This window comes from Narcine bancroftii, chromosome 5 (genome assembly GCF_036971445.1).
Source record: "Narcine bancroftii isolate sNarBan1 chromosome 5, sNarBan1.hap1, whole genome shotgun sequence".
NCBI classification, from domain to species: Eukaryota; Metazoa; Chordata; class Chondrichthyes; order Torpediniformes; family Narcinidae; genus Narcine; species Narcine bancroftii.
Window position 1 is genome coordinate 131043559 of NC_091473.1, and position 26478 is coordinate 131070036.

General features: G+C 43.4%; 1 long non-coding RNA gene across 1 annotated transcript; it reads right to left on the reverse strand.

Annotated features, from left to right (window-relative positions):
• Nucleotides 1-16179: 16179 nt before the first annotated feature.
• On the reverse strand, nucleotides 16180-25696 carry LOC138762806 (uncharacterized). Its single transcript, XR_011357160.1, has 2 exons — nucleotides 25644-25696; nucleotides 16180-17060 (listed from the first exon to the last, which is right to left on the reverse strand). It is a non-coding gene; the product is annotated as an uncharacterized lncRNA (long non-coding RNA).
• Between the last annotated feature and the right edge of the window lie 782 nt (nucleotides 25697-26478).

A 26478-nucleotide genomic window follows, 5' to 3' on the forward strand; every position in this document is an offset into this window, starting at 1 on the left:
TGTTAAGACCATGATTAGATCAGTCATCATCTTACTGAATATTGGACCAGGCCTGATCTTGCTCCTGTACCTCCAAAGGGTGATAATTTGAGATGCAACAGGGAAATAAGTGCTACTGTTTCTGTGAGGTCCGAAGAAGAGGGTAACATCTTGATGGATCGGAGTTAGATAGGATTTATTTCTCTCTGAAGAAGGTTTGCATCCATCTGTAAATGGTGGAGGAGGACTATGTGTGGGCTTTCACATCAGTGATTATCTCTCATCTCTTGCTGTCCTCTGGATGAGCAGACTACTTCTTCTTCCTTCACCCAGCTCCTTCAGAATCTCCTCTGTCACATCTTGCAGCAAACAGCAATTCGGATTACCTGACATTCCATTGTCAGTTCCATAATCCCATTTCCTGTTTCCACATTCATTATGGCCATTCATTATGAATATTTACAAGCGGGAACCTGCTGGCAGCTAGCCGGGGAGAGGCTCTCATGGACATAGAGGGCAGTGCTGAATGGAGTTAAACAAGCCGCTGGGGTCGAATGCAATACACAAACATGCTGGAGCAACTCAGCAGGTCACGCAGAATACATGGGAAGTAAAGGGCAATCAACATTTCAGGCCTGGGTCCTTCATCAAGTATCACTGTTTGCCATGACATGATCCATACCCCTCCATTTTCTGTGTGTTCACGTTTGTCTAAATGTTCTTAAATGTAATTTTCATATTTGCTTTTAGCAACCACCCCCCTCCCCCTGCAATGTGTTCCAGGGACCCATCACTCCACTGTAAAAAAAATATTGCCTCACACATTGCCTTTAAATTTTCCCTCTCACACCTTTTAAAGCTTTACCTTGGGAAAAAGACATTATCTGCTCCTTCTGAATGTTGTAACTCCTTTCTTCAATTTAAACCGGTCCGATCACCCTTCAGCCTCCAGTGCTGCTGAGAAACAATCCAGGATTGTCTTAACTTCTCCTTCTCATTGATCCTCTCAAACTCGGCTAATGTTCTGGTGAATGGAGTTAAACAAGCCGCTGGGGTCGAGTGCAATACACAAACATGCTGGAGCAACTCAGCAGGTCACGCAGAATACATGGGAAGTAAAGGGCAATCAACATTTCAAGCCTGGGTCCTTCATCAAGTATCACTGTTTGCCATGACATGATCCATACCCCTCCATTTTCTGCACCTTCAAAGGGTGCACCTTCTGAAGCCTCCACATCCTTCTTGTAAGATTGCCAGCAATCATTTCAGCCTGATGAATGGCAACTTCTGTCCCTCACTCTTGCAACTCTGGAAATTTATAGGATCAGTCATGATAAAGTGTTGGATTTTTACTAATGCTATTAAAATTAAACTGTTGTTGAATGTTCCTATAATCGTATCCTTCCGACAGTCAAGTGGAATCACGTCCTGTGGCCACATGAAAATCAATCCAGTGATGTCTGACAAAAGGATTCGTTTCACCAGTGTGAATCAATTATGGTAGTATAAGGAAATAAAGCACTGTATTCGTATAAAGCTGTTAAACGACCTCAGGACACCTCAAAGCAGTCTACAGCTGTTCGTTTGAAGTATTGTTGCAGAAGGGGTGTTACAAACAGATAGCAGTTCACTCAGAGCAATAATCCACCAAAAGCTACATAATAATGACCAGTGAATCCAGAAAGTCTGCAGATACTCTGATTGTCTTAAGTGCTGGAGAAGCTTAGAAGGTCACACAGCGTCCATAGAAGGCAAAGATAGATAACCAACGTTTCAGGCCTGACCCAAAACATTGGATGGTGAGTTTCTCCACCACTTTTGTGTATTTATTTTAATAAGGACCTGATCATTTGAATATTTATTGAGGGATAAATATTTGTCCTCTGAGAATGATGGTCTCAGAGAAATTGGTAGCCCAGAAAATAAAACTTGCCGACTAGGTTCATCGTCTTTCCCAGCTCTTACTCTGTAGCCTCACTGGTTATTGCTATCTTCACTGTGAGAGTTTCTCCCCCAATCAATGAGTTCGAGAAACCAACCGTTCATTGAGTGAACTAATTAGTTCACTAAATAAATCGCAAAAATCTGTAGACACCGTGATTGAAGTAAAAACATAACATGCTGGAGAAACTCAGAGGTCAAACAGTGACCTTTATGTAGCAAAGGTAAAGAATGCATCACCAGTGATCTGGGCTTGAGCCTTCATCAAGGCATGGGAGAATGATGGCAGGCGTCCCAACAAAAGAGTGGGGGTGGGGGGGGAAGGGATTGGCAAAGGCAGGAGATGATAGGTGGATAAAGGAAGGGAGGACAAAAATAATGAGGGGGAGGAGGAATGGCTGGGTGGGGAATGGAAAAGCGAGGGAAGGGAGAAGCAAAGGCGAGCAGATTTAGTGGAAAGCAGTAAAGTCAATGTTCATGCCATGTGGCTGGAGAGTGCCCAGATGGAAAATCAGGTGTTCCTCCAATTTGCGGGTGGTCTTGGTGGGATAGTCGCTGTTGTTGCAGATGGAGAAAAGATGCTCCATGAAGCAATTTCCCAATCTGTGAACAGTTTCTCCGATGTAGAGAATGCTACAAAGGGAGGACTGGATGCAGTAAATCAGTCCTGAGGATATACAAGTGAAGCATTACTTCACTTGAAAGCCTGTTTGGGTCCCTGGACTGTGGTGAGGGAGGAGTAGGCGTAGGTTTTGCACCTTCAGCGGGGGTGCAATGGGTGGGGAAGGATGAGTGCACGAGGAAATCACAGAGGGAGCGGTCTCTGCGGAACGCCAAGAGGGGAGGAGAGGGAAAAAATATGTCTGGTGGTGGGATCCTGTAGTAAATGCCAGAAATTCCGGTGGATAATGTGTTGGATGCAGAGGCTGATGGGATGGTAAGTGTGGATGAGGGGGATTCTATGTTTATTGTTTCTAGGGGGGGGCTAGGGCAGATGAGTGGGAAACAGAGGAGATGCAGGTGAAGGCTGAGTCGATAGTGGGGGAGGGGAAGCCATGTTTGTGGAAGAAGGCACACATTTCAGAAGCTCTGGACAGAAAGACCTCATCTTGGGAAACGATGCGGTGGAGACGGAGAAATTGAGAGAAGGGGATGGAATCTTTGCAGGGGGCAGGGTGTGGGGAAGTGTAGTCCAGGTAGATGTGGGAGATAGGGGGTTTGTAATATATTTCAGTGGAAAGCATGTCTCCTAAGATGGAAACAGAGAGATCCAGGAAGGGGAGAGTGTTATAGGAGATGGACCAGGTGAGTTTTAGATCAGGATGAAGCTGACAAGCTCATCATGGGTACATGAGGCAGGCCCGATGTAGTCGTCAATATACCGGAGGAAGAGTTGGGGTGATCTTACCTGTGTCGCCTCGCAGCATGGATTGCTACACAAAACCTACAAACAGGCAGGCATAGCTGGGACCAATGGCTGGTTGGTTGGTGCAGGTTTTCAGTACCCTGCCAGGTAGGAAGTGGGACGAGTTAAAGGAGAAATTATTTAGAATGAGGACAAGTTCTGCCAGGCAGAGGAGGGTGGTGGTAGAGGGTGACTGGTCAGGTCTTTGGTCCAAGAAGAAGCGAAGTGCTTTAAGACCTTCTGTGTGGGAAAGAGAGGTATAAATGGATTGGACATCCCTCGTTAAGATGAGGCAGTCCAGTTCGGGGAAATTGCCAGGCGGAGGATGGAAGTGGTAGAGGGTGACTGGTTGGCCCTTCTCATACCTTGATGAAGGGCTGAAGCCTGAAATGTCAAGATCAAGATGGCACCTTACAGCATTGAGACTTTGCAGGCAACTCTGACAAGAATAATCAAATATTCCCACTCAGAACTCATAAAAATCTACCAAAACATGAGACACACCAAAATAAGCCTACCTAACAGTGTGGATTTCCTAAGATCGCTGGAAGATCTGGTTATCAACAGTTGTAGCAGAGGCAGGTACTGATACTACAGTGCGGGAACTTTAAACTGCTCACCCAGGCACTGCAGAGGTAATGTGTGAGCTTTAAACTACCCACATAGTTACAACTGCAATATCGCGTGAGCTTTAAACTCACACAGACAATATCACGATGTGGAAGGTTTAAACTGCTCATATAGTTATTGTGGTGCGCTGTCGTACAGAAAGCAGACACAAGACTTAAAGACTGATCAACAGGCTTTATTCCACTTAAAGTCCCTGCTGCAGTTAGCTGTGCTGACTCCATGTGACTGACCTCAAGGGGCCGGATGTGGCTTATATCCTGGCAGATGATTGGCAGTTGACCAGGTGGGGCTTGGTCCATTCAGGTCAGCTGATTGACAGCCGGCCAGGTGTTGTCTTGTCCTCCTGTGCTCTTCCTGCAGGTGTACAGGTCGCCCCCTGCAGTGGGCTAGTGGTGCATCATCACATTTATCATTGCAATACCACTGGTGTTTTAAAACACCAGCCATCAGGCCAGCCAAACATCAGGAAGGATTTAAAGGGGCAGGGCTCAGACAATACAACTACCAACAACGGACCCCCTGGGCCAGGTAAGGAAGACCCAACTATGTGGATGCAGAGTGGGGCTACAGGTCAGGTTGAGATGCTGGGATCTGAGGCTTCTGCTCTCTACCATCCTACTGGTCAACGTACAGTCCTTGGAGAACAAACCTGATGAACTCCAAGCCAGACTAAAAATCACGCAGTCATCAGGGAGTGTTGTGAGATATGCTTCAAGGAGACTTGGCTAAACGCAAACATTCCGGACAAGACGCTGCAGCCCAGAGGCTACACCCTCCACTGCACTGACCAAACTGCGGCGTCTGGAAAAACCAGGGGATGCGGCTCTTGTGTCATGATCAATTCATTGTGGTGCACAGACATGCCGGTCATGTCTTAGTTCTGCTCCCCCGACCTGGAACATCTAGCAATCAAGTGCCACCCATTCTACCTGATGGAGTTCACTGCTATCATCCTGGTCACATTCTGCAAAAGGCTAGTGTCTAGCTGGCACTGGAGGGACTGACCACTGTGATTAACAGCCATGAGATATCCTGATGCCTTCCCGATCATTGCAGGAGACAACACTCAGGCCAATGTGAAGAAGTCTCTGACAAACTTCCATCAACATGTCACATGTGAGACCAGGGGAAGCAGCACACTCGACCACTGCTACACCACCAGGAAGAACACATATCGAGCCATACCACAACCGCACTTCAGCCAGTCTGATCACCTGGCTGTATTCCTAATCACAATGTACATGCAGAAACTGAAGACCACAGCACCAGTGGTGAATTTGGTGAAAGTGTTGTCGAAGGAGGTGGAGAAGCATCTCCAGGACTGCTTTGAATTGGTGAACATATTCAAGAACTCATCCATAGACTTGAATAAGTATGGAACAGGTGTCACCGACTTCATCAACCTGCGTGGATGAGTGTGCGCCCACACGTTCATACCAGGTGTTCCCCAACCAAAAGTCCTGGATGAATCAGAGAATCCGCAGCCTGCTGAGAGATAGAACATTTAAGGACAGAGATCGAGATCTTTACCAGAAGTCGAGGTGCGACCTGTCATCTCCAAAGCAAATTCTGAAGGAGGCTAGAGATGAAGACAGATACATGCCAGCAATAGCAGGGAGTGCAGACCATTACAGCCTACAAGCAAAGGAGAATTGTATAGACAGCTGTGATACTTCACTACCCAATGAACTGGACACTTTCCATGCCCGCTTTGAAAAGAAAAACAAAACAGTGCCTACCAGAATCTCTGAGAAAGTTGAGGACCCTGTGGTATCTGTCTTTGAGGGTCAGAAAATTATTCAAGAGGGTGAACCCTCGCAAGGTGACAGGCCCGGATGGCATACCTGGCAGGGTACTGAAAACCTGCACCAACCAGCTAGCCGGAGTGCTCACAGATATTTTCAATGTCTTATTACAACAGTTGGAGGTTCCCACCTGCTTCAAAACGGCATCAATCATCCCAGTATCCACGAAGAGTAGTGTGAGCTGCCTCAATGAGTACTGCCCAGTAGCACTAACCTCTACAGTGATCAAATGCTTTGAGAAGCTGGTCATGGCCAGAATTAAGATGTACCTAAGCAAAGATTTTAACGCATTGCAGTTTGCCTAATGTCACAATCGCTCCACAGCACAAGCAATATCACTGGCCCTCCACTCAGCTCTGAACCACCTCAAAAACAATAATTTATATGCACAGTTGCTCTTCAGCGACCACAACTCAGCCTTCAATACCATTATTCCCTCAGTGCTGGTTGAAAAGCTACCAACTCCAGGCTTCTGCTCCCCCACCTCTGCAACTGGATCCATGACATTCTCATTGGAAGATCACAGTCAGTATGAATTGGAAACAACGTCTCCTCCTCACTGATGCGAGCTTAGCCCACTGCTCTACTCATTATACACCCATGACTGTGTGTCCAGTCACAATTTCAATGCCATCTACAAGTTTGCCAACGACAGTATTTGGCAGAATCACAAATGTCAATGAGGAAGCGTACAGGAGGGAGATAGATCAGCTCATTGAATGGTGCAATGATAACAACCTTGCGCTCAACTTTCACAAAACCAAGGAGAAGATTGTGGACTTCAGGAAGAAGTCAGGGAAACACGATCCAGTCCTCATTGAGGGCTCAGTAGTGGAGAGGGTCAAAAACTTCAAATTCCTGTCCTGGAGCCTCCACATTGATGCAATCACAAAGAAGGCTCACCAGCGGCACTTTGTGAGGTGTTTGAGGTGGTTAGATGTGTCACTGAAGACTTTCATAAACTTCTACAGGTGTAACGTGGAGAGCATTCTGGCTGGTTGCATCACTGCCTGGTTTGGAGGCACCAACTCCCAAGACAAGAATAAACTGCAGAGGGTTGTTAACTCAGCCTCCGACATCACAGGCACCAGACTTCACTCCATCGAGGAGATCTACATGAGGGGGCATCTTAAAAAAAGGAGCCTCTATCCTCAAAGACCCCCGCCATTCAGGCCATGCTCGCTTCACTCTGCCTCCATTAGGAAAAAGGTACAGGAGCCTAAAGACGAGCACCCATCAGCACAAGGACAGCTTCTTCCCCACTGCCATCAGATTCCTGAATAATGAATGAATCAAAGACACTGTCTTACTTTACGTGCCCTATTATTTATTTTTTTTATTGTAATGTTGTAATGTTTACACTATGATACTGCTCCAAAACAGCAAATTTCATGACAATAAATTGATTCTGATTTTGATTCTGTGTCTTTGCTACATAAAGGACACTGTCTGACCTGCTGAGTTTCTCCAGCTTTTTTTTGTTTTCACTAATTGCTTCACTAGTCTTGTTTAATCCTTCTTCCGATTAACAAATCCATATCTCTTACTTGCTGACCCTCTCTGCTTCATGATAATGTTCCTTACTGTTTATATTTTCTTGCTCACTGACGATTTTATGCATTTCATTTCAATCTTTCCTCAGTGGCCCTTCCAAAGAAAATAAGCCTTCTTTGCCTATATCCCAGCTCCAACAACAAAATCTCCTCTGCACGCTCTCTCAGTGTCATTGTCTCTTCTAACTGGAATCATTGGATCTTTTACACCCACCCAAGTGAGTGAATTCATTTAAGATCTCACCTGAAACAAAACTCATTTGATACAAAAGCATTTTCCAAATGAGATAGTTGCGGCAGGTTGGATATGTACAGGGAGGTGAGGAGGTTGGAGGGTTATGGGCGGAGAGTGGGATGGTTGAGCTCGAGGAATTGTTCTAGTGAACCAGTGTGGACTCGAAGGGCCAACATGCCCTGTTTCCGTGCCGTAAACAGTTATATGGTTACATGGTTATTTCCTCAGTGTTAACACACGTACATCAGCCTAGTGTTTTGTGCTCAAGTCTGTGGAATAGGACTTTAACCCGGTTTCTGTCCCAGAGATGAGATTCTATCCAATTGAGCTAAGGCAGACCTTATGTCCGAGTGTCAGCTAGCAGTTATGCCGCAGTCAAGCCTTCATTGCTCAGTTTGTTTCGGACTGCTGCACAGACAGAAACAAATCTGGAAGTCCACAAGTGTCACGAAGTCTGCTAACAGCATCCTGGACTTCCTACTTGCCTGTTGAGTTCAGTGGTGCAGCACTGACCTTTAGCTTAAGGCCAGGATTGACGGATGTACAGAAAGGGTCTCTTACCCCATGAAAGAAGTAAATAAATATGGGGGTCAACCACATGTTACAAGAGATTAGCCTTTCTCTCTTCACAGTTGCTATCTGTCCTGCTGAGTATTTCTGACAAACTTTGAGTTTCCAGCATCACATAATTACAGCATTATTTTTTCTCTATTTTACCCTCATTCACCTCCTTCCATTTACACTCCTCCAGACTGTCTTAGATGACTTCATCAGCATTTATGTCACCATGATACACATGGTCCCCATCCTGTCAAAGACATTGCCACTGCTCTCTCCGCCTCAACCCCTGTCCACAATGTAACATGCACTGATTTTCTCATGTTTTTAAGTTTTTGACCCAAAACATTAATCAAAAATTGCAAAGTAAGCATAAAGATCTTGGAAGCACAGATTTCAGGATGCATCGGGAGAAAGGAAAATGGAGCTAACCATTCCACTATTGTTCGGAACACTCCTCTGTTTTATTCCCAACGGATGCTGCCCGACCTGCTAAGTGTTTCTTGCATTCTCTATTTTTTTTTCAGTTTTTCAGCACTGACAGATTTTTGATTTTCCAATAAAGAAATTGAAAATATTTACTTTATTTCATTTTAGATGAAACATGGTGTCCAAATCCTTAGATCTCTCAAGGTTGTTGTGGAGGTTGAATGGATAGTTAAGAAGGCTTATGTTCTGCTGGACTTCACAAGTCAGGGGATTGAGATTAAGAGCCATGAGGTAATGTTGCAGGTCTATAAAACTCTGGTTTGACCACACTTGAAGTATTATGTTCAGTTCTGGTTGCCTCATTACAGGGAGGATGTGGAAGCAGAGGCGATATCACAGGGTGTTGTCTGGATTGGAGAATGCGCTTCTGAGGTAAGGTTAACAGACCTAGGGCTTTTCTCTTGGAGAGAAGGATGAAAAGTGACTTAATAGAGGTCTATAAGATTTTGAGAGGGATAGATTGGGTGGGTCTTTGTCCTGCGACGACAGTAGTAAATGCCAAAGTACAAATGAGGGGAGGAAAGTTTAGGGGAGTCATCTGGGGTATGTAGTGGGTGCCTGAAATGCATTGCCAAGAGTGGCGGTGCAATGGGGACATTTAAAAGAACCGTAGAGAGGCACAGCATTCTAGATCATGCTCACTGATTGGATCCTGTTGCACCTTATGGGGTCTTCTCAGGTGTGGGTGGTCAGCTCACGGTATCTACTGCTTTTATAAAGGGTAGTCACGGACAGGCAGTGAGACGGGGGAGCAGCGGCACTTGACAACAGTGAATATGAGTGCTGAGAAAAGGATTCACACTCAAAGGAATTAAAATCTACTTGATATTAATTTCTTGTTTTAAATGCAGATATTGTTCAGCGCATCAAAATAAATGACGGCATATCACATAATACTTCAAAATCCGTCTGCATTTCAGCCTAGTAGTCCAGGTATCACATGCATAGCTTTGTAAAAGTGGTCGGCATCTGTTCTGTCGGTACTGCTCTGCAGGGTTAATGCAGTCACAGTGTGATGCCATGTTGGGGTCAGTGATATAAATCTACCCGGATTAGTCCATACTTTGTGCAGCAGGAGAACTAGGAATTGAGCCACAGTCACGCTGAGAGGATGTGCCTCCTTGCATTGGGGGTCCATCGCTGACTGCTGTGAAACCTCAGACCTCATATGTGTAATTAGGATCTAGTTATGTTAATTTCAATTAAAAATGCAGATTTTATAAAGGCCCAATCAACATGGAACTAGTGGGATTTGGATTCTACAGGTTGTGGCATTTTGCATTCAGACTGTTGGTAAGTATTCTGCACCGATGCAATGTTTTCAATTTCATTTTTATGCGTGGCAGTCTGATCTCATCTACAAGTCTATATCCATTACATTAAATCTTAACCAAAATTGACAATATTTATGCGGATTGAAAGAAGCGCTGTTATTTAGAAATTCAGAGCCATGTTATGACAGGATTGGTGACCAATTATATTGGTGTCATTCCTCCCTTCTCTGCTAGATGGCCGAACATCAAAAAGCTAGATCTTTGCGGGATGAATGGATACTTAAAGGAGCAACATTTTGAAATCTCTTGTGTTCCGGAAGCTATCAATTGCCGAACATGATCGGTGTTGGGATGGTTGGATGGCGATGGGCCCACAAGTATAATCCAAAGTCAAAAGTCAATGTTCACATTTATTGCCAGTACGTACATGACATCACATACAAACCTTTTTCTCATGACCGCTCCGAAAGCTGGCCAAGCAGAGGTCCGAGCCTAGTGCCTGTCCAAGATGTCAGGGGAATTTTAGAGGTGGGAGAGGTTCACTCGCCTTAAGGCTCTGTCTCATTCAGGCACTGTCAGTGGAATAATGCTCTGAGTGGCAATGTAGGCTCTCCATGTCTGGATCAGGCAGGCGAGGGATGAATGTCGACAGCATCTGGCATGATGACTATGGCAATGTTACAGCAGGACATCTTCCACTTACAATTGCAGGATTGGTTTGGGGAGGGGAAGCTGGGAACGGTGGTTTGAACAGACGGGGGTGGGGGGTGTTGGGGGGAGAAATGAAGGAGCTTCTTTCAAAGTGAATGCATGAACTGTTTTTCAGCACCCAACAAGAGAAGTCGAATCAGCTTGTGAGTGGGAGCAGCAGTGAGGTAAAAGGAGTCAATAAAAGGCTTGGTGAAACCTAGCAATCTTAGGGTGGGTAAATAGAAGATATTTCCACTGGTTTTTGTATGGTGAACAAGAGGACATAAAAGGAGGACCAGAAGAATCAGGAACTCTGTTCCAATGAGGAGCTAATTAGTTAACAGAGGCTTTTGAGAGTTTCCTCCATAAGTTTTAATTAACATTGAAAGATCCTTAGGTTACTACAGTATTAGTTACAAATTAATTCAAGTTCCTTCCACCTCTGGTTCCTCCCTGACTCATTTCTCCAGTCCAGCTGCCTTCCTTCCAGTAGCAGCTGCGTCCTGTTCACGAGTGACCTCCCAGTTCGCAGAACTTATCGCCTAAGAGCTGTCAGCACAAAATCTCAAGTAAAATCCAAACAGAGGAGCAAATGGGACTTGCAAAAGGAATCTGTTATTGCTTATTTATAGAAATGAGACTGGAAATTGCAAATTCATCTGCCAGGGCTCTCTTGGTCTGGGAATTGTGTTGTTAGGCAGGAAAACTCCTAATGCTATTCCATTACTATAGAAGGGTGGGAAGAAAAGAACATGTAAATACAGGCTATTAATTTAACAAGGAAGCAATGCAAATGTTGTTGGGCTGAGAACCTTAAACAAGTTTGATCTGCTAACAATAAAGATTCAATTCCTCATATTTTTTACTGAGTACATACTTTTTCCTTTCAGATAATAATTCTGTATCCAATCTCCAACTTTTACTATTTAACACAGAGGCAATTCTCTTCCTTTACACCATCCAGTTGCACATCACCCATGGAAACGTAGCACAATGGCTAAAATTATTATTCAAGATAAAACCTGATCATTGGTCCATGTATTATCAGAGAATGTACCTTTGCAGTAACCTCCCATTTGTAATAAAATATGGCTTGAGAAATCACCTGATTCCAGTACCTACTCTAAACTGGTTTGTTTTCAACATGCTTAGGTGGATTGAAGTAGACGCCTGCTATTTGCACAATAAATCCTTAGTCAATCTCCTCTACAGAAGATAAAGAATAACACCTCATATTCCACCTGGGATGTCCACATTCCACTGATACAGACAATGAATTTTCCTACTTCAGGTAACCCTTACTTCCTATCTTTTTCCCCCTGTAGTGAACTGGGATTCACTAGAAGTGTGCTGTACTGACGACTGGCCCCACCTCCCGGCTCCTCCCCCCTGAAGCCTGTTCATGAACCCTACCTGTGTTGTAAATTAATAAAAGCATTTGTTCTCCCTCCAGTCGAGTGTGAGCTTTTATCTACGCCACCACCCCCCCCCCCACCCCCCGTCTCATTCAGAATCATCTCCAGTCCTCCAATTTTTTTGTACACCAAAAGTGCCGGAGAAGCTCATTAGCTCAGGCAGTATCCATAGGAAGTAAAAGGTAATTAACATTGTGGGGCTGTGCCCTTCATCAAATGTAGCCCACTGCAGGGGGTGACCTGTGTACCTGAAGGAAGAGCACTGGAGGACCTGGTCGACTGTCAATCATCCGACGTGAATGGATGAAGCCCCACCTGGTCAGCTGTCAATCATCCATTGGGATATAAGCCACGTCCGGCCCCTCGAGGTCAGTCACTCGGAGCTACAGCGAACTGCAGCAGGGACTTTAAGTGGAATAAATTCTGGTGTGCTGTTGCACAGAAAAGCAGACACATCAAGTATGTGGAAAAAGAAGGTAGATGCCTGAGTTAAAAAGGTGGGGAGGAGAGGAGAGAGGAAGGGGAAGGGGAGGAGCACAGGCTAACAGGTAAGATTGAATAGGTTGATACAGGATGGAGGGTAGAAGAGAAAGAAGTTAAGTGATAGGGCGGGAGGGTTAAGAAGGGTAGTGTTTGCTCAGCAATTGTTTTTTTTGCTCCAGATTCCAGTGACTTGTAGCTCCCCTACTCCAAATCCTGAAAAGTTTGTTTGAGATGAAATGCCAACTCTCTGCTCTATTGAAAGCACTATGCTTTCAAAGTCCTCCTTGGCTATTCAGTTGTATATTAAAAGTCCTCTGAGAATAATATTCTGAAAGGTTGAGGTCGACATCGCCGTGGGATTTGCCTGATCCAGTCTGCCTCTGCAAAAGAATCCCAGGCCTCTCTATCTCATGCCAGTCAGGAAAGAACGCCTTCACAATTTGATTTTATTTGTCCTGAAATGCACAATAATTCCTTGAAATCATAATTTCATATTTTGAAGTAAGTGGAAGTCATTTATCCACTCAGTTCCCTGATTTTTCTCCATCTTTCCACCTTCAAGTGGACATAGGAGGGTTATGGATAGAGTAAATGCAAGCAGGCATTTTCCACTGAGGTTTGGTGAGACAAGAACTCGAGGGCCTGGATTGTTTAAAGGGAACATTAGGGGAAACATCCTCATGCAGATTATGGTGAGAGTGGAGAATGAGCTGAATCTGGGTTCAATTTTGACATGTAAGAAAACAATTTGGATGTGCATGGATGGGAAGGGTATGGAGTGCTAATGTTCTGGGTCCAGGTCCATGGACTGGGCGGAATAATAGTTCAGCACAGACTAAATGGGCTGAAGGGCCGGTTTCTGTGCTGCAGTGTTCTATGGATTCAGGGACTGTTCTGAAGAAGCATCCTTAACCGGGCATGTTAACTGACTCCTCTTTCCACAGATGCTTCTTGATGGCTTGAGTTCTTCCAGTGTTTTCTGTTTTTGTTTCCTTCTTCAACCTATCAAGTCCATTCATGGTCACACCACATTTTTGAGCATCCCATAACACTGGAAGTGTTTAAATGATGCAGAATAATATGGCTTTATCTTCTCATGTCAGTGAAGAATTAAAAACCTACTAATGCCTGACTACTGCAGTCCTTCCATCACACAATCTGTATCCACCAGTCCAAATGCACAAAAAGGAAGAGATTAAAACGCCACATCCCATGGCTCTACATGAAGCTACACAAATCCAAAGGCCATAAATTCAAAATGAAAAGAGGTGCAGCATTAGAAAAAAGTAAGAATTGTACTTTATGGGGGTATGGTTGGCATAGCAGTTATCGCTACGCCTCTGCAACGCCAGCAATCAGGACCGGGCTTCGAATCCTGTAAGGAGTTTGTACGCTCTCCCTGTGTCTGTGTGGGTTTTCTCTGGGGGCTCCGGTTTCCACCCACCGTTTGAAACATATCCGGGGTGTAAATTGGGCAGCACGGACTCATGGGTCAAAATGGCTTATGTCTCAATTTTTTAAAAAACTTCTTGGAATAGTTATGAAAACACTGACTCTGATCACCATTTATTATTCTGCACTGATCCTTAAAGCAGCCTGACATTATAAAGCCTGGAGATGCCAATCGGAGGGAGCTTAAAGCTTGTCAATAATTTATATTACAGTACCTTGGCTTTTCTTTCAGTATGAAGACTACCATAAGAAAATCAATTTTTATGCTGGGATATGACTGGAGTATGTAATTTGGCAGAGTTTCCTCTGTCACAATTGTGTTCGATCATCTTAAGTGTACTACAATGTTTCAACACCTACCCAATGTCATGAATGGACAAGGCTGCTCAATAATCCTTGTAGCTTTACCACAGCATTTTCTTTTTTTCATTAAAAAGCAACTTAGCTTCAGCAAAAAAAAATTGTGTGATAGGGTAGTCTCTCTCTGTTTCTCAAATAACATAAAAATTCAATTAGATACTATTCGCTTTCAGAGCTTGATTTCTAATCTCTTATGAGCAATTTGTACAGCCTAGTGAAGCCCTTTTTTTCCAAGCAATCCTTGTACAGTATTGTGTTAAATAAGTTTTTTTTTCTGAAGCTAGCTCATAAAAGTTACGTACATTAAGCTGGTGGAGACAGATATTAAAGTAAAGACCACATTTTTTACACTGTGACTGTTTATTACACTGCAAATATTTATTTATATATTCGTTTATATTTATTATCTTTTCTTAACCCTGCCATGTGACACTAATTTCATTGCTACTGCTGTTGTTGCTATATTTTCTATACCTATGTGGCTGCAGCAGGGAGCTTGAATTTCCCTTCACATCCAAGCTTCCCTAGACTTGCAGGTCTGATCCTTCACTCTAACGGGACGTGCATGTTCTGGTCCCTTGTCAAGGCACTTTTAAAAACACCCCATCTTTCTAATGTTCCTCAAACGCAAGAATTCTGGTGCATCTGCATTTTGTTCTTGTGTATCTACTGATAAACTCTCTCTCTTTCTCCCTCCCCCTCCTTATCTCTCACTTTCCCTTCTCTCTCTCGCTTTCCTCTCCCTTTCTCTCCTTCTCCCACTCCATCTCTACATCTCTTTTTCTTCCTCCTCTCCCCCACTTTCTCTTTCTCCCTCTGCCTCACTTTCTCCCTCTCTCTCTTTCTTCCCCTCTCCATACCTGTCTCAGTCCCTCTCTCTCTCCCTCCCGCTCTCTCAGCACAAAGCATCCATCTATTGAGCACTCCATCATGAAGGAGTTACTTTCCTAGAAAATTAATGTATTGTGATTTCCCTATACATGATTTTCCCCTTACCCATTCAATCCCATGTTATAAGTGGAGATGCATTTGTAAAGGAATTTTTTTTCATCTCCTAGTGAGTCATTTCATCGACAATAAGAAAATGAGTAACTGCTATTACTTGTCAGCTGAAGCCGACATTCGACTCAGGGGACAGACAAGGAAGGCTCATGGATTAGGAAAGGGATGGAATCTGATCAGGATTCACGGGAGAACAGTGGTCTGGATGGAGTTCAGGGAGGTAATGGGTTAAAGTGCAGTGATTTAGTGGTGCAGAGTAAAGACCAAACGATTACATTCAGGAACCAGTAGAAGAGTTGGCCACTTTTAGAGCAGCTCCCCAAAATGAAGCACGTCAGAGAAACTGTCTGACAGATGAAGAGCGCAGCAGTGCTGCAATCTGAGATATCTGTGCACATGTCCATGGACTGGAGAGATCATGCCACAATGGGGACCCAGCTGTGACTGCCAACACAATCAATGAGGTGATGTCACATCCAAATCTTACCGCCCCACTGTGTCCAATGACAAATTGAAAATGATCTATAATTGTTGTTTCTTTTGTATTTTGTGTTTATTTTTCTACTTAAATTCTGTAGGCAGGAATTTTATTCTGTACTCAAATTTTTGGGTAGTGGTTAGTGATTTGTGAATTCCGTAGGTGCAAATGTCCATGACCTGAACAATGTGATGTGGGGTTGCCGATAGTTTAAAGAATGTAGTAAACCAATAATAACACACTCTAACTGTTTGAGTATATGGAGCATAAGATGCATAATACATCGTTCAATGACATTTGCACTTGTTCAGTTCAAATTTATTTTCAGGCTAATACATGACGTCAAATACAACCCTGAGATTCTTCCCCCTGCAGGCCAGGCAGTTATCAGTAGTGTAAAGTGTTCTCAAGAAAAAATATATCTATGCAATTCAAGTCAAATCAAGTTTATTATCATCTGATTACACGAGTACAACCTGACGAAACAGCGTTCTCCGGTCCTCAGTGCAAAATATACAGACATGCAACCAGACATAACACACATGCAGTCAACAATACATGTGCAGGACAAATAAATTACTAGATATTGTTTTGAGAATATGAGAGTCACAGATGGTTAATATAGCGACTTCCATCCATAAAAGGATGTTTGTAGGCAAGGTGGGCTTCTGGTGTGTTACGTGTTTCAATTTAATTCATCACTAAAACTAGATGAGTTGTTTTTAATAATTATTGATAAACTCAAAAGACTTGTAGTGATCTATGATGACATAATGTTCCAATAATAATGATAAATAATAACACCTGTTGTAACGGCATCTGTAGTAACGGTTAACAAAAAATATTTGAACTCTACTCACCCTCCTAGTCGCCCCAGTTGATGGGCTAACGAACTCACAGGAATCGTGCCCAAACTCCCACACGTTCACCAACTGTCCCCATTATGTGAAACTCACCACCCATGCGCCAAACGACTCAAGAGAATAACGCATGCGCAGATGCAACGCAGTGCTGGAAAGGGGCGGTGCCAATGGGAACAGCCGCTGAAATGATGGCAGAAACTGGACACAGCAGCCCTCGGACCTCGGGACGCCGTTGACGCCCACAACTAATCCAAACAAAGGCAAGCAACGCATTTATGGTCCCTGCAGTTAGTGTGAACAGTTCCTTTATTCATTCTTCATTCTCACTGCTCATGGGAAGAAGCTGTTCCTCAGCCTGGTGGTGCAGACTCTGATACTTCTGTATCTCTTTCCCAATGGAAGCAATTAAAAGATATTGGGTGTGGGGTGGAAGAGGTCCTCAATGATTCTACGCAAAAAAAATTGAAAAAGAGAAATGTAAACAAAGAATGAATTGTAAACAAACTGACTGCAAATATAACCATATAACAATTACAGGACAGAAACAGGCCTTATCGGCCCTTCTAGCTGCACCGATTTCAGTGAACTCCACTAGTCCCACCTACCTGCTCCCTGCCATACCCCTCACATCCAACCTTCTCTTAAATGACAAAATTGACCCTGCTGCAACCACCTCTTCCGGAAGGTCGTTCCACTCAGCCACCACTCTCTGAGTGAAGAAGCTTCCTCTTATGTTACTTCTAAACTTTTGCCCCCTAACCCTTAACTTATGACCCCTCATTTCAATCTCACCCAACCTCAAGGGGAGGAGCCTATTCACATCTACTCCCCTCATAATTCTATATACCTCTCTCAAATCCCCCCTCAACCTTCTACACTCCAATGAATAAAGACCCAGTCTACTCAATCTCTCTCCGTATTCTAGACACTGCAATCCAGGCAACATTTTAGTAAATCTCCTCTGCACCCTCTCTACCTTATTGATAGAGAGAAAAAAAATATTCAGTAGTATATAATGTGCAAAGTAAGAGCCCTTGAAGGAGTCACTGATTGAGTCTGTTGTTTTGGTGTCTGATGGTGGAGGGGTGACATCTTGTGCCTTCAGTTTTCCAATCCTAAACTCTGAGACCAGCTTTTCAAACTTCTCCACCATTTTGTTCATTTTATGATGCACCTTTAATATTTCTTTTCTTTGGCTTGACTTCGCGGACGAAGATTTATGGAGGGGGTAAAAAGTCCACGTCAGCTGCAGGCTCGTTTGTGGCTGACAAGTCCGATGCGGGACAGGCAGACACGGTTGCAGCGGTTGCAGGGGAAAATTGGTTGGTTGGGGTTGGGTGTTGGGTTTTTTCTCCTTTGCCTTTTGTCAGTGAGGTGGGCTCTGCGGTCTTCTTCAAAGGAGGTTGCTGCCCGCCAAACTGTGAGGCGCCAAGATGCACGGTTTGAGGCGTTATCAGCCCACTGGCGGTGGTCAATGTGGCAGGCACCAAGAGATTTCTTTAGGCAGTCCTTGTACCTTTTCTTTGGTGCACCTCTGTCACGGTGGCCAGTGGAGAGCTCGCCATATAACACGATCTTGGGAAGGCGATGGTCCTCCATTCTGGAGACGTGACCCACCCAGCGCAGCTGGATCTTCAGCAGCGTGGACTCGATGCTGTCGACCTCTGCCATCTCGAGTACTTCGACGTTAGGGATGAAAGCGCTCCAATGGATGTTGAGGATGGAGCGGAGACAACGCTGGTGGAAGCGTTCTAGGAGCCGTAGGTGGTGCCGGTAGAGGACCCATGATTCGGAGCCGAACAGGAGTGTGGGTATGACAACGGCTCTGTATACGCTTATCTTTGTGAGGTTTTTCAGTTGGTTGTTTTTCCAGACTCTTTTGTGTAGTCTTCCAAAGGCGCTATTTGCCTTGGCGAGTCTGTTGTCTATCTCAATGAGACAATGAGACCTTTAATATAATACCATTGCATTATGCAAAGTATTTTGTAAGCCAAGTAGAAGAATTTAGGCATACATGAAATTTAGATTTAGATATTATTTATTGTCATAAAATGAAATAGAATTGTAATATTACACAAAATTGCCTTTAGTCTGCTGTAAGGCAGACAAAGATTTGCTGTTAACATTAGCATTGCTCAGCGCCCCCTACAGTTAGAGAAATAGAAGCAAAAGAGAGCCCCTCTAGAGCCATCAAGTGTCCTTGGGGTCACCTCCTGAGCTGCTTTATCCCCCTGCAGCTGCCCAGACTTATTGGCAACCTGAGCTCCAAATCCAAACCCGTGATATGCTGAGGAACCTTGCAGTGCCCAGGGCTCATCAGGAGCCCTCGGTGCCCTCTCGAACCCCGGTTCCAATACCTGGTTCTCAAGAGCCACTCTTCAACAGTCCGCAAACTGACGTGAGCCCCCCCAAACTCAAGCCACAAGTCACCAACAGCTCACTGCCAGTGTGCATCCTTCAGCCGCAGAGCCGCTCGCTGTTCCACCACCGCGGTCACCATCCTTTGACTTGTCTCCTCCGTAATATCGGGTGTTCTCCCCACAACTGGCTTCCTGTGCCAGTTCGCTGCTCCCCCAGAACCTGAACCCACTGCGGCCACTGCGGAACAAAGGCGTCACAATCTTGAGCCTAGACCCCGCGGTCACCGGATTATAAACAAAGCCCCGTCAGCTCCTTTAACAGGCCGTCTGAAGCCTGAATAGAGCCATCGGCAGTAGGGCTGGGCAGTAGGACTCTCAGGGGAGCGCTGTGTCTCTGCATCCTACTACCCCCAGGTTTCACACCAGCAGCTCTGGCAGCACCGACGTGTTTTCTTTTTGCTGCAAATCATGTCTTCATTTCTCCGTAAATGCCAAACACAAACATTTTATAACAGAATGACCCTGTGATGTTATTATTTTTTTCTTTACTATTTGGCAGAGGTATAACAAAAGAGAACTGCAACTTATACACTGTGGACAGCAAAGGCCTTCAGCGACCTGATGTTAGATCTGAGAACAGGGAGCGCATTTCTCTCAAACTGTCTAATCTAGGGCATGGTTGAGAGGAAATTTAATTCCCCACAGCCATTGTAGTCTTTTAAATTTCAACAAGTTCTCAAACAGCCAAAAGAATGTGTTTTCCCTTCAGACTGGCTTTAGTTAATATTAACAGCCTCCATTTAGCGGATTAGTTAGAAAACTGCTACTGTGTCCAATTTACTTGAGGCTACGGTTTGAGAATTGGCTCCAAATCATTTTTTAAAAAAATATTCATATTACATTCTGTATCTTTTGATGTTATTTAAGCAATGTAAATAGCCACTGTAATTGGAGGCGAGTACAAAAATTTTAATTTAAAGCTAATCCCGACTCTCAGGGTAGAATGTCACAGATGTTTTTCTGATGTTAGACGTGGTGGTAATTTGGCCCATCAGGACTATGTAAACACTTGGAATATTCCCATCATTTCCATTCCTCCATTTTGTTCCTTGTCACCTATTTCTCCCATGCCTTTCATCTACATTATGGGATGATTTTATAATAACCAATTACCCTCCCAGCACAATTTTGGAATGTGGGAAGAAACCAATTCCCATGGAGGAGACCTCGCACAGACATTGAAAGAATGTTCAAACTCCACGCTGGAAGTGTCCAAGCTCAGGATCGAACCTGGATCACTGGACTACCTGCTGCCTTGTTGTGTCGCACCATTACTGGGACATGAGAAAAACTAACATGAAATTTACTCTAAAGATTTGGAGAGGGTGCTTTCAAAGCTCCATAAAATAGTTAAGGTCTCTGTATGAACTCAGAAATTTTACCTCAGAGCAGCAAAAATACAATTGATTTTTTTGCTGTATCTGCAATATTTGGTCAAAATTTATAGATAGCTTAGAATATTCAATTGCAGGAAATGTTCTCTCCTTTAGCTTTGAGGAAGTGAGGTGTTGTACTGGGGTTTGAATATTATGATATGGCATCCATTTCAAGAAAACCATCTGTTTGCCTTTTAGCATGGTGTGTAAGTTTGGGCATGAGACAACGGCTAAGGGAAGGGAAGGGAGGGAAGAATGTTTGCTTTTTATTGGGTGCAATACTCCATAGGAGAGATAAATATGAGAAGACAAGGCTTTAGGGTGAAAGGGGAAAGGTTTAGGGGGAATATTAGGAGGCACTTCACTCAGAGAGTGATGGGAATGAGCTGCCATCTGATGTGGTGGGTGCAGACTCAATCTTGAGGTTCAAGAATAAATTGGATAGGTACATGGATGGGAGAGGTCTGGAGGATTTTTAAATTGGAGCAGGTTATATTGGGACTAGTGGAACAATGGTCAGCACAGACTAGAAGGGCTGAATGGCCTGTTTTCTGTGCTTTAGCATTCTATGTTAATTTTTTTTTGCCTTCTGCTTGTCAAGAATCCAAGTACTTCTACCTTTGAAATATTCAAAGACTGCTTTAACCATCATTTGTGGAAGCGTTCCAAAGATCCAAGAGAAAAAATATGCCTCATCCCAATCTTTAATTATTGTTTTTAAACACTAATATCTTATTCTAGCTATAGGATGCCATAGGTGCCCTATGGTTAGTAACAGATTAAGTAAGGTGGCATGTGAGTGGGAGAAAAACCATTGAGAACCACTGAGCTAGAAGTTGAGTAAACGTTCAGTGTACAGTTTCCGACACTTTAAAATACATCCCTAAAAGTGTTGTACAAAATATGCCAAATGCTAATACATAACCTCCCTGTATTCGTATTCAATTTCCTTAACCATGATACCATTCTGCTAACCATCTTAATTTACCTGCTGAACCTTTTGCAAATCATACACTGAGGCACACAGATTTTGCTGCATTTCAGAACTCTGCAAACTCTCTCCATTTGGATAATAAGTTCATTTTTGATTTTTCCTGCTAAATTGAACAATTGCATAATTTTTCCACATTACATTTCAATGGCTAGATCTTTGCCTATTCACTTATCAAATCTATATCCCTTTGTCACTTCCTTATGTCTACCTCACAGCTTACTTTCCTATGTTCCTTGGTGTGAATCTACGTAAAATGTAAAAATGCAAATACCAATCCCTATTGTTCACCAACATCATATTTTGGCAGTCACAAAACCTCGGTAATTTTGCCTGCTTACATTGAATCTTTTTTTCTAAGATCACTGATATAACACCTTTCAAGGAAGCTTTTAAAACTGGTCAGTGCATTCCTGACTTCTACCTCCCTCCCATTTCAAACAAAGAAGTTATATTATATATTATCTAATCTAATAGAACATCCTGTGAATCTAGGGAGTTGTGGAAAGTAAAATCAACACCACAACTCCCTAGGTTCATAATTCCCTAAACTTCATCACCAGAGAAATTGAATTCAAGAGCAGGGAGGTCATGCTGCAACTGCACAAGTTACTGGTGAGGCCACACCTGGAGTATTGTGTGCAGTTCTGGTCCCCATACTTGAGGAAGCATATACTGGCCTTGGAGGCAGTCCAGAGGAGGTTCACCAGGTTGATCCCGGAGATGATGATAAGGAGAGACTAAATCGTTTGGGATTATCCTCATTCGAATTCAGAAGAATGAGAGGAGATCTTATAGAAACATAAAAATATGAAAGGGATAGATAAGAAAGAGGCAGGAAAATTGTTTTCACTGGTAGGTGAGACCCAGAACTAGGGGACACAGCCTCAAGATTCATGGGAATAGATTTAAGTCAGAAATGAGGAAAAACTTTTTTTTTTCCCCAGAGAGTAGTGAATCTGTGGAATTCTCTGCTCAGGGGAGCAGTTCAGGCTACTTCATTAAACATATTCAAGGTTCAGTTAGATAGGTTTTTACATTAAAAAAAAGAATTAAGGGATATGGAGAAAAGGCAGGTCAGTGCAGTTGAGTCTATAATCAGATCAGCCGTGATCTTATTAAGTGGCGGAGCAGGTTCGATGGGCCGGATGGCCGACTCCTACTTCTATGTTACTTCCTTCATAGACCCCAGAGGCTTGCCAGTTCACAGTTCCAATCGGATTGTTGGTCCCCTCTGTCCGGATGGAAGAACCTGCTCCAAATCACTTCTTCCCTTGTCTACTTGTTACATCCCATCTCATTACTTCCTTTTAATTCTCAGGAGCTACCCAGGCTACTTAAAATTCTAACTTCAAATCCATTTGACCAGTGAGCTGTCTCAGATACCACGGTAATGTATGGATCAGTATAAGATGGACCCAAGTTCTTAGTCAGAGGCTAGTCTCTGGGAGACCTGGTTTACATGGACAACCTAGCCCAATCCTGAGGAAACGGTATGCCCAGCGGAATCCTGGTTGGAAATAAGGTAATCCTAACACCCGAGCAGATACGAAGACACTCCGTGTTGCTTGAATCAGAAGTGTGTTTTCCAGTGTGTGCATTCACTTGAAGAGCAGTTAATTGTCCAACCTCCTTACTCACTGACTTACAATATTCAAACATATTTTTAAAATTCAATCCTTGATTGGAGATTGCAATGAGGAGAGAGAAAAGCATCTGGGAGGGTGCATGTGTGGGGATGGAGGGAGGAAGAAGGTAGTGAATCAGAAGGGAGAGAGAACAAGGCATTGGGGAATGAATAAAGAAAGGATGGAGTGAGGGGAGAGGATTCAAATTCAGAATGGAGAGATGAGACAGAAATGGGAGAGTCCACGGAGGATCAAATGGAGTTTGTGCAGGTAAATGCGAGATAGAAGGCAGAAGAATAAACAACAAACGAGTCTGGAAAGCCTTCCCAAATCTTATAACCTTTAAACTACTCACCAGAGACATTTGTCAGTTTGCCATGTTCCCTGAGTTTGAACTATGTCAATGCATTACCTATAAACAGCAGCCAGTCTGACCTCAAATTCATAGGGTAATCATTTGCACATTCTGCTTAGGATTATGATGCTCCTGTGCAACTGTTGATGAAGAAGGTTCTAAGTGTGTGTGTGTGTGTGTGTGTGTGTGTGTGTGTGTGTGTGTGTGTGTGTGTGTGTGTGTGTGTGTGTGTGTGTGTGTGTGTGTGTGTGTGTGTGTGTGTGTGTGGTGTGTGTTGGTAGGTGTATCTGTGTTGGTGTGTATGTTGGTTGGTGTGTGTGCGCCAGTGTTTTGGTGTGTGTGTGTTGGTATGTGTGTGCGCATTGGTGAGTTGGGTGTATGTGTGTGTGTGTGAGTGTGTGTGTGTTGGTGTGTGTGTGTGTGTGAGTGTGTGCGCACATGCATGCATTGGTGAGTTGAGTGTGTGTGTGCACGTTCGTGTGTTGGGTGTATGTGTGTTTGCGTGTGTGTTTGGTGTGTGTGCGTTGGTGTGTGTGTGCGTACATTAATATGTTGGGTGTGGGCATTGGTGTGTGTGTGTGTGTGTGTGTGTGTGTGTGTGAGAGAGAGCATAAATGTTAATTTGGCTGTGTATAAGGAAGTCAGTAAAATCAAATTTTACGGAATATCACTGGGAGTGATGAGCCTTGGTCAGTCCGATTTCCCTGTTCTTCAGTGTTATCCCAGAGATCCCATGATAGCCTCTTACTCGGGGTTTCAGGAAGTAAGACTCCCTGTTCAATAACCAATGTTAGTTATAAAAATAGTGCAAGATTATGAGGAATGAGGTTTATTTCTCTTTGATTCCATCTGACATTCATGGATGCAAAAATGTGCAAAATACATCTAAAATTGAAAGCCATTTGAAAATACCTGGAGCAGCATTATCATTACTGGTGTAATAAATATAATAAAATAAAATATATTAATTAAGTCTCTAATTCATCTCTCTTAAGTCTCCTATCCTGTTAGAACAATATGCAAACCCAAGTGAATAATTAAAAAGCAAACAATGCTCCTGGATCTAGGGACAAGACCTCTTTGAAGTGCCTCCTCTTCATTTCAAACCCACAAATTTAATTGCAGCCTTGGTCTTATTTTATTAGTAACTCTGTGGGAGAGCATCGAGTACAGTTCGCTGCTCCCTGTCAGTTTCCCCTATGATTAAACTAAGTGCATCTACCTTGACCCAAGTGATTTTCTATGCAGAAGAAGAGTTGGCCCCTTCATGAAGCCATCCGTGCTAGCAACTTGCTTGTGTGCATGCCAGAAATAGCCACAGCTAAACTGAGATCTTGGCACAGAATAACAAAGTCATCAGCACCACATTTTAATAGATGTTGTCGTTCACAAAATTGAGGTCACACTCTAATTGCAAAAGGAATATTCTTTTCTTTCAACCAAAATGTTCTCATCAAAAGCATTCTGAACTTATATCAGCCATGTAACTAGTACCCTTCCTACCTGCAACTGTACAAGAACCAATTCACATGGGCTACACCACAGGAACTATAATGTACCCAATTAAACATAAACTCATTTTTACCTAATTAGTTCTGAATGCATGGCATAAACAGATTATATGATGAGGCCCATGGGGTGCAATCTGAATCCTACCTGTAGTGCTGACCATAATACATTGGAAACTTCATCAGCCTTTGGTCTTATCAGTTCGTTCCAGGATCGGATTATTAATATTTTCATAAAACGTCTTTCACATCTCTCATACACGCTGCTTAGATTCTTCAATCAGGCATGTTCTCAACTGAAAGATGGATGAAGTACTGTGCAGGGCTTACATAAATGTATGTCATAGGTATGATACTGTGTAGTTATAGAGTAGAATGAACCAGCTGTAGAGGCCTAAGCAGATCTACATCTCCCTCTGTGTTTCTCAAAAATGAATAGTTGAGTTAGAGGTGATGAATGCAGGCACTAACATGGAACATAGAAGATGACAGCACAGTATAGGGAGGGAGGGTTCAGTACTTCCTTATAACAACATTGAGGGCCGAAGGGCCTATACTGTGCTGTAGTATTTTATGTTCTACATTCTAAGTATGGCCATTTCAGCCCATGACTGATGTAAACTTATTCCAGAACAATGTAATTTTTCCCCTACGTCACACTCTCTATTTTACTTGTGACTCTTTCATTATTTGGGAGGCTTCTTAAATAACTTAGAGATGCAAAATTCAAATAACAAAAGAGAATCTACTTACTGATTGATGCCTTCCACGATCTCAGGAAACTTCACACACTGACATATACATATACTATGTTGCACTACAGTTACTACAGTGAGAAGGGTGTGTTCTTATGCGGTTACAGAATAGTTCAAATTATCCTGACCATATAAACATCCCTCCTTCTCGAGATAAAGAAACATTTAGCATTCTTTATCACTTTCTTTCCAGTGCAATTTAAGTAACTGAACTTGTACACTAGTGTATTCACAAAACTATTTTTTAAATAGTTCTTATTGATATCGCACTGGTGGCAGTAGGTTGCTTCTCCATTTAGTGGATTTGGCTGTGACCGTTGGGCTCTGTGATGCTGGTGTAGTTGGTTGTGTTTTATCTTAGCCTGCAGCTGACATGGACATTTACCCCTCCATAAATCTTCATCCGCGAAGCCAAGCCAAAGAAAGAAAGAAAAGAAGAAAAGATCTGACAACTGCTGTGTTGATGTTTCGTTATTAGTGGTTGTGGTCTCTTCACTTGATACCTCACTTGATATTGGTACTGCTGGCTTTGCTGGTATTTTCTGCTTCATCATATCTTGTGTCGGCCAGATGTGAATTCTGTTCCTCCTCAGCTGATTGCCAGAGCCTGTCTCAGTTTCTCTGATGACCTTTACTGGGGTCCATGTTTTCACTACCGGCTCTTGAATATGCACATGCTGCCCTCTGAAGAGTTCTGGCAATGTTTGTCCATGTTTGTTATAATGCTGGCGTCCTTCCTCTTGCGTGTAAGCCAGTCTTCTTCTGGTTTCCTCCTGGTCTGCTGGAAGGTGTATTTTGCTTGGCAGAGTTGTTTTATCTCTCCTGTCATTTAG